The sequence below is a fragment of the Lagopus leucura genome, unplaced genomic scaffold (genome assembly GCF_019238085.1).
Source record: "Lagopus leucura isolate 7727_CA_CO unplaced genomic scaffold, USGS_WTPT01 Super-Scaffold_100157, whole genome shotgun sequence".
NCBI classification, from domain to species: domain Eukaryota; kingdom Metazoa; phylum Chordata; class Aves; order Galliformes; family Phasianidae; genus Lagopus; species Lagopus leucura.
Genome location: NW_024962334.1, coordinates 2,030,233 through 2,043,194, shown reverse-complemented (window position 1 = coordinate 2,043,194; position 12,962 = coordinate 2,030,233). Strand labels below are relative to the sequence as shown.

At 36.6% G+C, this 12,962-nt stretch overlaps 1 protein-coding gene across 5 annotated transcripts in view; it reads left to right on the top strand.

The window, feature by feature from the left end:
- SUGCT (succinyl-CoA:glutarate-CoA transferase) overlaps nt 1–12,962 on the top strand; it is a 328,810-nt gene that overhangs the window by 46,656 nt on the left and 269,192 nt on the right. The gene's annotated exons all lie outside the window — the stretch shown is intronic.

Here is a 12,962-nt window from a genome sequence, read left to right as displayed (position 1 = left end):
CATGCAGAGATAGCAAGCAGTTGTAGTAGGGGGTTGAAGAAAGACGAGTGTAAATGGTGAAACCACCATTGGAAAGGAGGACTTGGCACTGGGCCATGAAACTAGCAGAGTGATTGAATGGCTTGAACAAAATTGACCAAAATTGTCAAGTAATCAAGGATCACTGAAATGTAAAAGTAATCTAATCTGAGAAGTCTGCCTACTGACTCTGGAAATTAGAGAATAAAATAAGTGTGAATACGCAGTATTTTCTCTAGGCCGCTGTAGAAAAATCTCATCAAAATTGGAAAGACAGAGACGTGATGACAGCTGTATCATATACAACTAATCATGAGAACTTGAAATTGCCATTTGAACATCAGTTATGTCATGATTCTTTCTTCTGCTGTTGTTTGGCTTTTAATGGACTCTTCTGGATTATTATTTGGCATTTTATCAAATGCTGGAAGTAGAAAGAAATGAGGCTATGTGTTGGTGCAACTCCTAATTCATCCTTTGTCAGCTTTGTCAGCACAGTTGCCCTTGGAATTATTTTGTTTAAGGCAGCTTTGGCTGTGCAAAAAAAAAAAAGCGCTCTATCTTTGTGATATTTCACATTATCCTTTATGCCACTAATTGGCATATAAATGAGAGGGAATGAACACTCAGATATCTGTGTGTTCACAAAACAAAGTGAACAAAGTGTGCATGATATGTGATTTTTGGCCCTTATGTGCTTAGCTGAAGAAGTACAAAATGGTGAAGGGATGTTTATATGTATACTTTTTATATATTATTTTATTCTGTACTTGTTATTAAATTGTATTTCTATAAAAGTTATTAAAGAGTAATTCCATACATGGCATTCTAATTGCCAAATAAATGTTTCTTTTTTTCCCTCAAAGTTGGGTACACTAAACTGAAATGTGTTGATATTTTGTAATAGACTACATTTGTAAATTGTTAATCAGAAAATACGTATTTTGTATAAGATAACCTTACCCTGGTCCAAAATTTGCTCTAGGATGTTCGCCTAAGACTTTAAGGAGAACATTTATTTAATTGGAGAAAATTATTTTTGGATGAGATTTTGGAGTAGGAAACAAACCAATGTGATCAATCCCATTGAAAACATGTTAAAATAGGTGTAGAAAAATGCAGCTGACAGACAAGTCTCCCTGGGAACATCTAGAGTTCTAGTTATCCTGGTTTGTTTTCTTCTTTTTCTTCTTCTTTTTAAAAAAAACCAAAAACTATTTTTACTTGTAAATCTTGAAGGGTCAGTGTCATCAAAGATGAGAAAAGAACCAGTAGGAAAAAATCTAAGTAATCAGTGTAAGAAAAATTGCTCTCAATGCTTCTGTTGGTAATATTTTAGTTGGTAATATTGTAATAATGCTTCTGTTGGTAATATTTTAATAATTCTACCAATTACTGTGGTAGAATCAGGTTGTTCAGAGAGGTTATGGTTTTACATACCAAGCTGAGATATCTAACGCAAGGTCTTCCTTGTGTGTTGAGTCTTTAAAAGTGTGAGTCTTTGGGATCTCTCACAGGTACCATCAAAACAAGGAACCTGAAACTGTAGATTTTTAGTTTGCTCTTGTTGCTGTTGATTGTGTGACGTCATTGCCAAAGAAATGCTGCTTCTCCTTCAGTGTGAGTTTCACTGGAGTATGGTCATTTTTAGTGAGAAAAAATCTTTTTTCCTGTGTGTTGAGCGAAAGTGCTGCTGTAATGTCCTGCTATTCAGTTAGGAGAGCAGGGACGTATATGAAACTTGTTGCTTCTGTCAGTGTTTCATGCACTGAGCTAATATGCTTATCCTTTTGTCCATCCTTTCACCTCAACTGGGAATTCTGACTCAAGACTACATATATAAATATATATATATATGAGCGTATATGAACATATAAAGTATCTTATAAATAATACCTGTCTATAAATAATATCTATCTCTCTATAATAAGTGTATAATATATTCCTTGAGCGTTATTAAGGGCTTTCAGAAGTCATTGTTGCTGCCTTCCACTACTTAAAGGGAGCCTACGGGAAAGCAGGAGACTTAGGGAGGGTAGTGATACGACAAGAGGTAATGGCTTTAAATTAAAAGAGGGTGTATTTAGATTAGGTATGAGGAATAAATTATTCACTGGTGGTGAGGCATTGGAGCAGGCTGCCCAGAGAAGTTATGGATGCCCCATCTCTGGAAGTATTGAATGTCAGGCTGGATGGTGCTCTGGGCAGCCTGATCTAGCTGGGGGTGAAGGGGAAAGGGGAAAAAAAAGAAGAAAGAAAAAGAGAAAAACAACCTCTAGGAGTTAAAGTTCTGAAATAGATTGAAATCCCTGACCCACATTTGGATCATTTTATAGGAAAAGCCCTAAGTATGTGCACGACCAATTGTGTCTCTGCTGTCACTTTTCTACATGCTTTATAGAAAGGCAAGTGGCTTTCTTTTTTTTTTTTTTTTTTTTTTTTTTTTGTAGGGTGTTGCTTTTGATGTTAATTTTCTGCACAGATATGCTAATGACAAAGGGCATGAAGTGAATTCAGCTATCAGTTACACTTTTTAAAGAACTTTCCCTCTGAGTGGCAAGTTTGTTCGTTATTTTTCTGGTTCGTACAGAAACAGTATCTGATAAATGAAATCCTGGTCTCTTAAAATTGTTATTGTTAGAATATCTTAAAAAGACATTTATTTCAAATGTTACATGTCAGACAGTTGTGTCCAATTGCTCTATGCCAGTCTGTGACTATAAAAGAAAATTTCTTTCTGTGCAGCAAAACAGAATTCTAGAATTTTACTGAGGAGATGCAGTGACCACTGGGATGCGGTTTTGCAGTGAGCACTAACTTTCTGTATCTATCATCTATAAACTTTTAACCCGTGTCATACAATTCCTTTGAAACTTTTGACTTTCAGATGATTTACAGTTGTCAGCTCCAGACCTTTCAGCGTCAGCATCTAAATGGTGTCCTTTAGATGATGCTAGTAAATAAGAAGGAAGTGGGTTTTGGATTTGGTTCCAATTATGCAATTGCGCCTTTTCTTCTGTTGTGGCTTGAAAAAAAAAAAAATCTCTTGGAAGTTTTAATATCCTTCCTGTATTTAATTGCAACCAGGCTCTAACAAATACTGTAATAAGTTGGTTTCTGTTGGACTGACAATATGCAAGAAGTATTTTACATTTAACTTTTCTGAAGTTTTGGAGCGCATTGTTTTTGCAGATTCCACAAACAGGATAATGCAATTAATATTGTTTGTGTTATATAATTGTTCAGCAGACATTTCTGTGCTTCTGATTATTAGGTTTTAATTTGAATTTTTTAAAGGAAACTTCTTCTTCAAATTTTAAAGTGACCCTAGAAAATTGGCATGAGTTATTTTCTACACTGTATCTCTAGTTTGACAGTTTGTTCAGAAAACACTGAGGTTTAGAATCTAATAGTTTTTGGGCTTCTGGATCTCTTTTTCCCAAAATGCATCTGTTTAAGGCATATATATTTCAAGTGCTTAGAGTGGTCTCCATTAAAAGTTTTCGTGACATGCCTTTTACAAACTGCTAGTTGTATTTGAAACTGACACTGATTATATGCTGCCTGGAGGTCACATATGGCATCATACAGCAGTAAGCTGTATGAGAAATAGCAGTTGTGGAACTCAAACACTGTGCAGGTATCTTGGCAGTAATACATTGCTTTTCTACCTGCTAAGTTATAAGTTCTCTGAATACATAAACGTATAGGAACTGCGGAGTCTCGGCCTGAACCACTGATTGAGCACCTGGAAGAAAACAACCAGTCAGCCCTGGGAGCACAGATGGAGGTAATTCACCTGTGTGATTGGAAGGGGTGGAGTCTGGCTCCACCTCTCTTGAACCTCATTTAAGGGCTGACTGAGACTGGGGAAGGATCCCTTGCTGGTGTTTCTTCCCTTGTGGAGTTTTTCTGCAAGCCTAGATTTTTGGAGATGGGTGAGCATTCTTCTTTTTGTAACATCTTCTCATTGTACAGGTCTTGCTGCTTGTACAATAAGGGAAATCTGCTTTTCTAGCGGTCGTTGTTTCTGGTGATTTCTGGAGCCATCAATAGGACTCTTACACAGTTGTCTTGTTTTGACTGTGATTTAAGTGAAGAGTTCTTTTTTACGAGCTTAGAGGATGTTATCTTGCAAAACAGTGTTCTGTCATGTAAGAAAAGTGCGTGTGCTTTGTATGGAGGCATTCTTTTTCACTATGCAGCTCTGATATGGAAATATAACCAAGTCTAAATTAACATGACCATCTCTTTAGATTGTATGTTTTGCATCAGGCACTTTTCTTGGCTGTTGTTCTCTAAAATTTCAATTGAGGATCTCAGCTTAATACAGAGCAGACATTATCCCTCAGAGTTTTAAGTAGCCAGAATGTCACTGAAGTAGTCCTGGAGACCATAGTAATATGACAGTAATTCTATTTCATATTGGCCTCTTTGGAATGTGTTGTGACTTCTAATGATAGTTGTTGGAACGTTGTACTCCAATTGGTTTTCAGATCTGATGGCTTTCTTTGCTCTGTAAACAGAATTCTAAGTCAGATTGCAAGGGAAACAACTTCTTCATTTGCTACTTGACAGTGAAGTCTTCATATTTTTGTCTTTGCTGCAATTATTTATTGTGCTAATGAAGCGAAATCTGAGTGTCCTGCAGCTTCATTTTCCCGAGTTGCAAATTAGGACTAGGAGGTACATACAAAAAAAAATGCCCCTTTAGTACATAGAAAAGATAAAAACTATCTGGAATGGGTAAGGGAGAGAATCAGAAGACAAAGGAAGATACTGCTTTTAATAGGATTATTATTTAGATAACCTTTGAATATGGATATGACTTTGGAAGTGGTATCAAGATGTTTATTGTACTTAATTGCCAACAGATCACATTTTGGGATCATGCTAAGTATTAGGAGAAAAAGGATATCCTGGATGTTTTGAAGTATATGATAAAGATATAAGCAAGCATAGCAGAATAAGCACGGATCCTGCCTGCAGTACTGCACGTTGCTCTGAGATCCCCAGCACAAGAAGGGCATAGGCCTGTGTAACCACCTCCAGAGGAGGCCAGGAGGATTATGAGAAGGCTGTGAGGCAGAGGGAATTACAGCTGGTCAATCTAGGGAAGACAAGGATCTGAGGCAACCGTAACCAAAGGTTTGTCCTTGTTTCGCCTAGGATAGGGCTGTTCTTCTTCATAGCCTCTGGTATGATGCTGTATTTTTTTATTTTTTTAGGAGAAAAACAATGTTGGTAACACACTGATGTTTCTAGTTGTTGCTGAGCAGTGCTGTACAGAGCCAAGGCTGTTCCAGTTTTCTCAGCTTCTCCTACTGCCCTACCAGTGAGAGGCTAAAGGGGCACAAGAAACTGGGAGGGAAGAAAATCAGGACAGGTGATCTAAACCAGCTAAAGGGATATTCTGTGTCATATGACATCATGTAGAAGGAAAGCGTGGAAAAGATGGGAGTTCATTGGGCTTCCTTCCACTGCTCAAGGACTAGCTGGACGTTGTTTGACAGATGGTGAGCAATTGCTTGTGCATCACTCGTTATGTGTATACACAAATGCATTTTCTCTCTCTTTCTTTATCTTAGTGAAAAGGTTTTATCTCAACTCACAAGTTGTACTTTTTTTTTTTTTTCCCCACCTATTCTAATAGGAAGGGGTGGAGTGAGCAAACAAGTGTGTGGTGCTGAGCCACCTGCCAGGTTAAACCACAACAAGGGGCCCACAGGTAAGATGAGGAGGGACTTTTTACAAAGACGTGTAGTGACAGGATGGGGAACTGAAGGAAGATAGGTTTATATAAGATGTTAGAAGAAAATCCTTCATCATGAGGGTGGTAAGATACTGGCACAGGCTAAAATGCCTTTTTTACTGCCTAGAAAAGCTATGGAAGTGCAGCTTCAAAAGTCTTCAAGGCTGGGTTGGAAGAAGCCCTGGGCAATTTGATCTATTAGGAGGTGTCCCTCCCATGAGATTGGAGCTTGAGGGCCTTTAAGATCCCATCCATTGTAAACCTTCCTATGATTCTATGACTGATATCCTTAAAACTCACCTCTGAACTCACTGAAGTTTTTAGAAGTTGCTCTCTACATTGGCCTGATGTTGATAGGGCCTTTCAAGATTTTTTGCAAAGAAAGCTGAAGAGCTGTAATTTGTTGGAACAGGTTTCAATTTTATGTTACAGAAAAATTGTAATTAAGTAAAATTAGTGATTTCAGTGTGCTGTTGAGCCTCTGGAGGTCTCTTAAGCCTTCACAAGCCTGTCATTTTTGTGTATGCTGATGGAATAACTATAATAATGATAACTAAGGTTTGAGCAGTGCTTTGTATGATGAGACCATCTCAGGTAACTTTGATTAGCTTTTTTATTTAATAAAGTGAAACAATGGAGAATGATGATGCAAATTTGGACTAACTACTACTTATTGGTCTGATGAGATTTTGGCTGCCATGACCATATTTCTCCATGTTTCTATCATTCTGTATGTTGTTATTTCTAGCTCATAAGTGAACTGCAAAGTGTCCTGGTTTGAGCCAAAACACTATTAATAGTATTCTGGTATGTTGGTTGTTGCTGAATGATGGACATGCCTGGGGCTGGGCTGGGCAGGGCCAGATGACAGGGAAGAGCTGCCACCATGATGGTGCAGTATGAGTGCCTGAATTAATCTGAGGGTTATTCTGTACTGCATGACATGCATCTCTGCCTGAAAGTCAGACTTCAGCTATTTGTAAAAATGCCTTGCCTTCTTTGGAATGAATGTTTGTAGTACTAGATTTCTATGATGAAAATTATATGAAAGTACTTTAGTACAAAAAAATTAAGTATGCTTGAAGAGTTAAATTTTCTAACTCTAATGAGGAGACACTTTCAGAAAGAGATGTGCAAACTTGTCACTATTTATAGTGTTATGCAGAAATGCCATATTTCTGATGCATTGATAGTACTAACTCATCTCTCAAATCAAATAGAACTTTGGACGGTGTTTCTTTTTAACTTGTATCTAGCTTAACAACTGTCTAGGTTAACCCCATTTGTGTTGCAGGCAGCATTACAGTGCTTGAAAACAACATGAACAAATTAACTTGTTAATTTTATTTTTCTAACTTCGCAGCATTTATTTTGTGCATTAAAATTTGTGCTATTTCTTTCAGTTCCACAAGTTTGCTTCTTGTATCATCCTTGTAGTCCACTAGCACATTAGCAATTAATGGGCAGTGTTCAAAAACCTTGTGGTGTTAAAATTATGAAACTAAAATACTGGTACTGCTCTACTGAAGTAATATTATTGTACATAACTTCCACTCCCCATCTTCCTCTATTTCTGTACGTGCAACAGTAGATTTGTTATTGCACCATATGCAAAACCAGCAGAAAGAAAAGGTTCCCCTTAAAAATCCTCTTGTGGGATTTTACTGGAAAAGAGGTTCTGATAAAAAGAAGAAATGCTTTGCTTTTTTGATGATTCTGTCTTGTCATACAAGATGATGAACATCATAGAAACCTTAGAGTTGAAAAGTACCTTTAAAGATTATCTAGTCCAACTTCCCTGCAGTGAACAGGTACATACACAGCTAAATCAGGTTGTCCAGGGCTTGATCCAGCCTCACCTTGAAAGTCTTCAGGGATGGTTGCCACATCTCTGGACAGCCTGTTCCCAGTGCCTCACCACCCTCACTGGAAAAGGCTTTTTCCTTATTTCCAACCTAAATTCAAAATCTTCATTCAGAGCAAATAGTCTACTTGATGTAGCTTCTGTGTGTGGAAGTTCCATGTGTTTTCTCCTTAATCTTTTCAATCTCTTTTTGTACAACAAAATGGCTATTTTGTATTAAAGGAGTGAAAGTTATGGATAGGCTTCTGAATCGTTCTGCTAAGGAAGTTGCATGACAAAATGGTATGTTTCTTGAACAAACCAGGATGAGGAGTTATTTTGATCTCCACTGTCTTCATGTTCCATTATTAATAATTTGATATTTCCTAGTATTTTCTACTGTTGCAGCAATACTTAACTGATTTAGTATTTGAAAGAGTTTTTGTTTTTAGGAAATATCAGTATATCTGCAAGTGCCTTGGGTACTGTTGTGTTCTGGGCTGGTTTAAGAAAGACTCAGTAAAATTCAGCTGTCCTGAAAACCTTGACTTTTTTTGTCACTGTTCCATACGTGTCCAGCCTGCTAGTTTTATGTTTTTGTTGCCTACTTTTTAAAAGTTTTAATATATTTATTAAATAAAGGTTTTGTTCCTTACTTAAATATATTAAAATATAGTCAATGCGATATTTTTTGCTTACAGTAATTAAATATTTTATGTGGCCTAAGGCAATTTTTTTTCACTCGCTGTGGCCCAGGTGTGCCAGAAGGTTGAACAACAATGGAGGCTGTTACAACCAGTAGAGATTTGACTGTGTTAATAGCAATGTGGAGTATTTGCACACTTCTCACCCAGCCAAGTCCACCTGGCTCCTTTCTACGTACCAAATGAGAAGTTTAAAAATCTACCTAAAGCTACTGAAGCTACCATTATTTTGTGGAGGGATGATAATGTGCAAAGTGGGTATTAATGGCTTCATCAGAAGTCATGCTTTTTAGGTTTTTTTTGTATAAGTGCTAATGATGTGAAGATGAGTGCTATAGATGTACTAGCTCAGCACTGTAGATGCTAATTAGATGTATGAATACTTTCCCTTGTACATGGCACTGTTTCTAATCATAAGATCAAAAATGAGAAGTGCTTTAATACAGCTCCTTTTGGGTGTTGGCAGCTTAGCATGGAAAACCATTTTTCTTACTGATTCAATGAAATAGTAGAATCCTTAGCAAAGCGTGTGTGGAGTCCAAATTGGAGCCTCTAGGTACTAACTACCCTGTTGCAATTAATAAGAAAATCACTGAAGTTATTTTGTTGCCTGTTTTCTCAGGTAATTAGTTTGTATATAAGCAAAGTCTGTCTGGATATTTTTTTTGCATGTTATGCTCTTTTTTTCTCAACCATCACATTCAGCTACAGCTTTTAAGCTCGGATTATTTTGTTCTTTGCAAGTATGTTGCAGTTCTTTGCATGGGTAGAAGCCACACAAGGAGTTTGGTTTGTGCTACTTCTAAACAGAAAATGAAATACAGCCAGCACCAATAGAAATAAGCCTTAAGTATTTTAAGTTATAATTCATGTTAAATCATAGGCTCTTAGAGGGAGGTGCTACAACTAAGAAATAATATTACAAAATATATTACAGTATTTTAAAAATATGTGTAAGATGTAGCAAAATAAACTTTTTGTATGTTTCATTTTTCATGGTCCTAGCATAATGGCATAAAAACATAGAAGATAATGCGTTTATTATATATTCTTCCTTCACAGAAGGAGGGGAAAGGAGAAAATGATTTTAGAAGTGTCAGTTATTGTTAAGGTTGTCTGATATGTCTGTTATCAGAGTCTGGTTTCAGTTGCTAACAACTTTGCCAAAATTTTAACTGTTTTGGCTGAATTTTTTATGTCCTGGAATTGCCCAAAATTGATTTGTTTTTTAAAGTTACTGTTAAAGTGATTCATCTGTTTCCAGTAACCAGTTATGGGAAAATACGTTGATGGTTTTTTGGTTTTTTTTTTCCCTCCTGAGAAACTCAGTGTCTTTATTCTTTGGAGTGGAAACTTGAAATTCAGTGGATGAATCACCCTTGTTTTAAGGAGCTGCCTTTTTGAAAGGAACCCAAGATGGCAGCGTGTGCAATGTGCAGGACATGTGGTGTTCATAAAGGCCAGCAGGGATTCTCTAGGAGATTTGGTGGAATATTTGGGCTGCATTTTCCCTTAAAAGTTAGCTGTAAATTTTAAACACGTACCTACTATTTAAATGAGACAGAAGGTCATATACTACTTCCCCTATCAAACAAGCGATTGAAAGTTGTTTAGTAATGTCTTTGATTATTTTTTTGGGGTTACTGATTCCTTAGAACTGTTGCTGTGTTATTATGAAGCTGAAATAGGAACTAATTGTAGAATCTTACGTGTTGGAAGGGACCTATGAAGACCATCTAGTCCAACTCCCCTGCAATGGACAGGAGCACCTAGGTCAGGTTGCCTGGGGCCTTAACTAGCCTCACCTTGGAAGTCTCCAGGGTTTGGGGCATAAACCATAACTAGGTAACTTCATAAGTTCTTCCAGTGCCTTACCATTGAAAATGGTAACTTTATTTACGTTTTCAGGAAAAGATAATTGAAATGTGGCTTTAATTAAGAAAATTGATCTTTCTTTTGTAAACATACTCAATTCTTCAGCTTTACAAAAATATTTTTTCCTCTTTCATGTCAGTGCTATTAGATTATATGATCAAGATTTTTGTTTCTGATGCTTCACCTAAAATTCTCTTAATATATATATATTTGCAGTGGGGACTAAGGAGGTAGGAGTTTCTTTGCCACTTCTGCTTGGAACTGTGCTGATAATAATTGTTTTTTGAAATTTCAGGTCCTATATCTATTAGCTGCATTAAGGCTTTGCTGTTGTTAATACTAATTGAACTGTAATCAAGAGGTCTCAGCTGGATGCTGTAGCTGTGAGAAGCACAGAAATGTTCATTCTGGTCTTCTCTAGCTCTAAATAGCTAGTTAAAAAAAATCATTCATTGATTCTTTTTCCTGTTGATGCATTCTACTGAACTCAGTTCTCTGCTATGCAAAAGCATCTTGTTTCTGTATCTCATTTATCTGTATCTCCATATTTACATAGTTGAAAGGTTTTCAATAAAGCAAATCTAGTTTTTAGACATTTTTTGTACTGAAGTGTTTCAGTGTGCTACTGTGTCAACTTCAGCTTGTTTTGATCTCTTATTTCTTTCCTGCTGAAAATTCATGTCTCATGTCTAAGATAGGGTTTTAAAATACTTTGGTTTTTTTATTGCTTGTGTTTTCATAGTATTTTTATTGTTATTAGTTTATTAAGCATTCCCTAATGCTTAATTTCTGTGAATGTGATTTACTGCGTGCCATCATTTCTAAAAGGGCTGTTCTATCAAATGGTTATCTTTAATCAGTGAGTCTCATAAGCTGCATGTGATTATTGGCACAGTTTTGGGTACCTACTTAAGTGTCTGAGTTGAATACCCTAAAATAGATCCTACTATTCTATAGCATAGTGAGATCTATTCTGAACTTGTAGCTATTGGTCAGTATGGATTTGATTTCCTCTTGATGCAGTTGTGGTTGGGATTGTTCCGTGTGCTGGTACTTCCATGCCAGGAGTTGTATTTTGTGGAGAAGTAACTTGCAGTCAGTTAGTGGATGTTCACATTCAAAGAATCAGCACAAGCAGAAAGAAAATTGTTTTCACCCAGAGTGCTGGTGCTCATAGTGTGACCACAGACATTTTTTTGAATGGGTTGAGACTCTTCGACAGCAAACCTTAGGTTACATGATCACAGTCTTGCATTTTCAGGTTCCTTTCACAGGCCTCTTTTGCTCTGCACAAATTGAAAGCAACTGCAGCACTACAGGCTATGGAAAGAGAGGGAAAATAATACAGGACAGTTAGGAATTCAAATTTGGAATTCAGAGTAAGGTTGGATCTCCTTTGCACGGATGTAGGGATGCTAATGATGAATTCCTAATACCTTCCTCTTTGTTGGCAATGACTTTGTGTACTTGCAAGCAGGACTGTCTGCCTGCCATATAGACGTATGGTGCACTCATGCTGTTCTGAAGTTCCTGCTGAGCTCTAAACTTCAGGCTGGGAGGGAGTCCCTTATCTGCCCAGGTATAAGGTAATGCTCACTGACAGCTCGTGGCAATGTTGAGGCCTCTTCTGGAAGATGATTGGCCTTTCAACAATATAAGGCACTGGAAGTTTTCAGGATGGTTTTTCCTTACAGAGCTTTAATATTTGGGTTACTAATTTCATAGTATATTGTAAAACAATGATCTTTACTGCTGTAAAACACCTTTCTCTAAGTTCCTGGAAACTTACATGTCCTCCCTAAGAAAGAGCAAATAAAAATGAGAAAAAATATGCATCAACTTGAGTAAGAATCACCATCTTAAGGTACATAGTGAAATAGACACAATGTTGGAGAGTGAAGAAAGTAACAAATCTAATTAAAATGTGTTTTTTTCTCCTCTTTACAGTTACTGTCTTTTGTTGTTCATTATACTTGTTGAGCTTGCACATAAATGATGGACTGATTCAGTGAACTCATTGTAATAAATTGTTTGATGTGCTATCTTGAAAAAAAATCGTTTGAAATTCTGTCTCTTTTCTTTGTCTATTCACCTTGTGGCTCTTGATATCTTGCTTCCCATCTGTCTGATTCTGCCATAGTTTGAGCATAACTTTTCAGACTTCAATGCAGGTCTCTTTTTGTTCTGGTTTAGATAAGTATATAACAAATGTGTGATTTGGCTGTCAAGACTAATAGCAGAAAAGAATCTTAAGGAGTGTTGCTTTTACTGATGTGAAATAGAGAAATGCCTATCTGTAGAGATGTGATTATACATATTTATGTATGTAATCTGCCTCTGCAAGCAAATGAATAAAGAGATGTATTATTTGTATTAGATATGTTTTAATGTTACCAGTCCAAAGGCTACTTTAATAGATCTCTTATTACTGAAGGGGAGAGATGATTCAAGAAAAGAGTTTTAAACCTATATTTAAAAGTCTATAACTGAACAGGTAATACAAATCAATCTCCAGTTTGAGAAGTTAAGTTGTAGCTATTCTGTGCAGAAATTACCTCTAAGCTACGAGATATTTTCTGAGTCTTGAAATGCAGAGGAGCTTGGAGAAATATTGGTTTTGTTAACAGTATTTCTACGGGGGATACCATCTCTGTAGAGAAGTTTTTTGAGTTGTCATTTATAATGCTTTTAGTTAGAAGTTTGCTTCTGGATAAGTTCTGGGTTTCTTATTAAGGACATAGAGCATTAATGCTGGAAGATCTTGTAGATA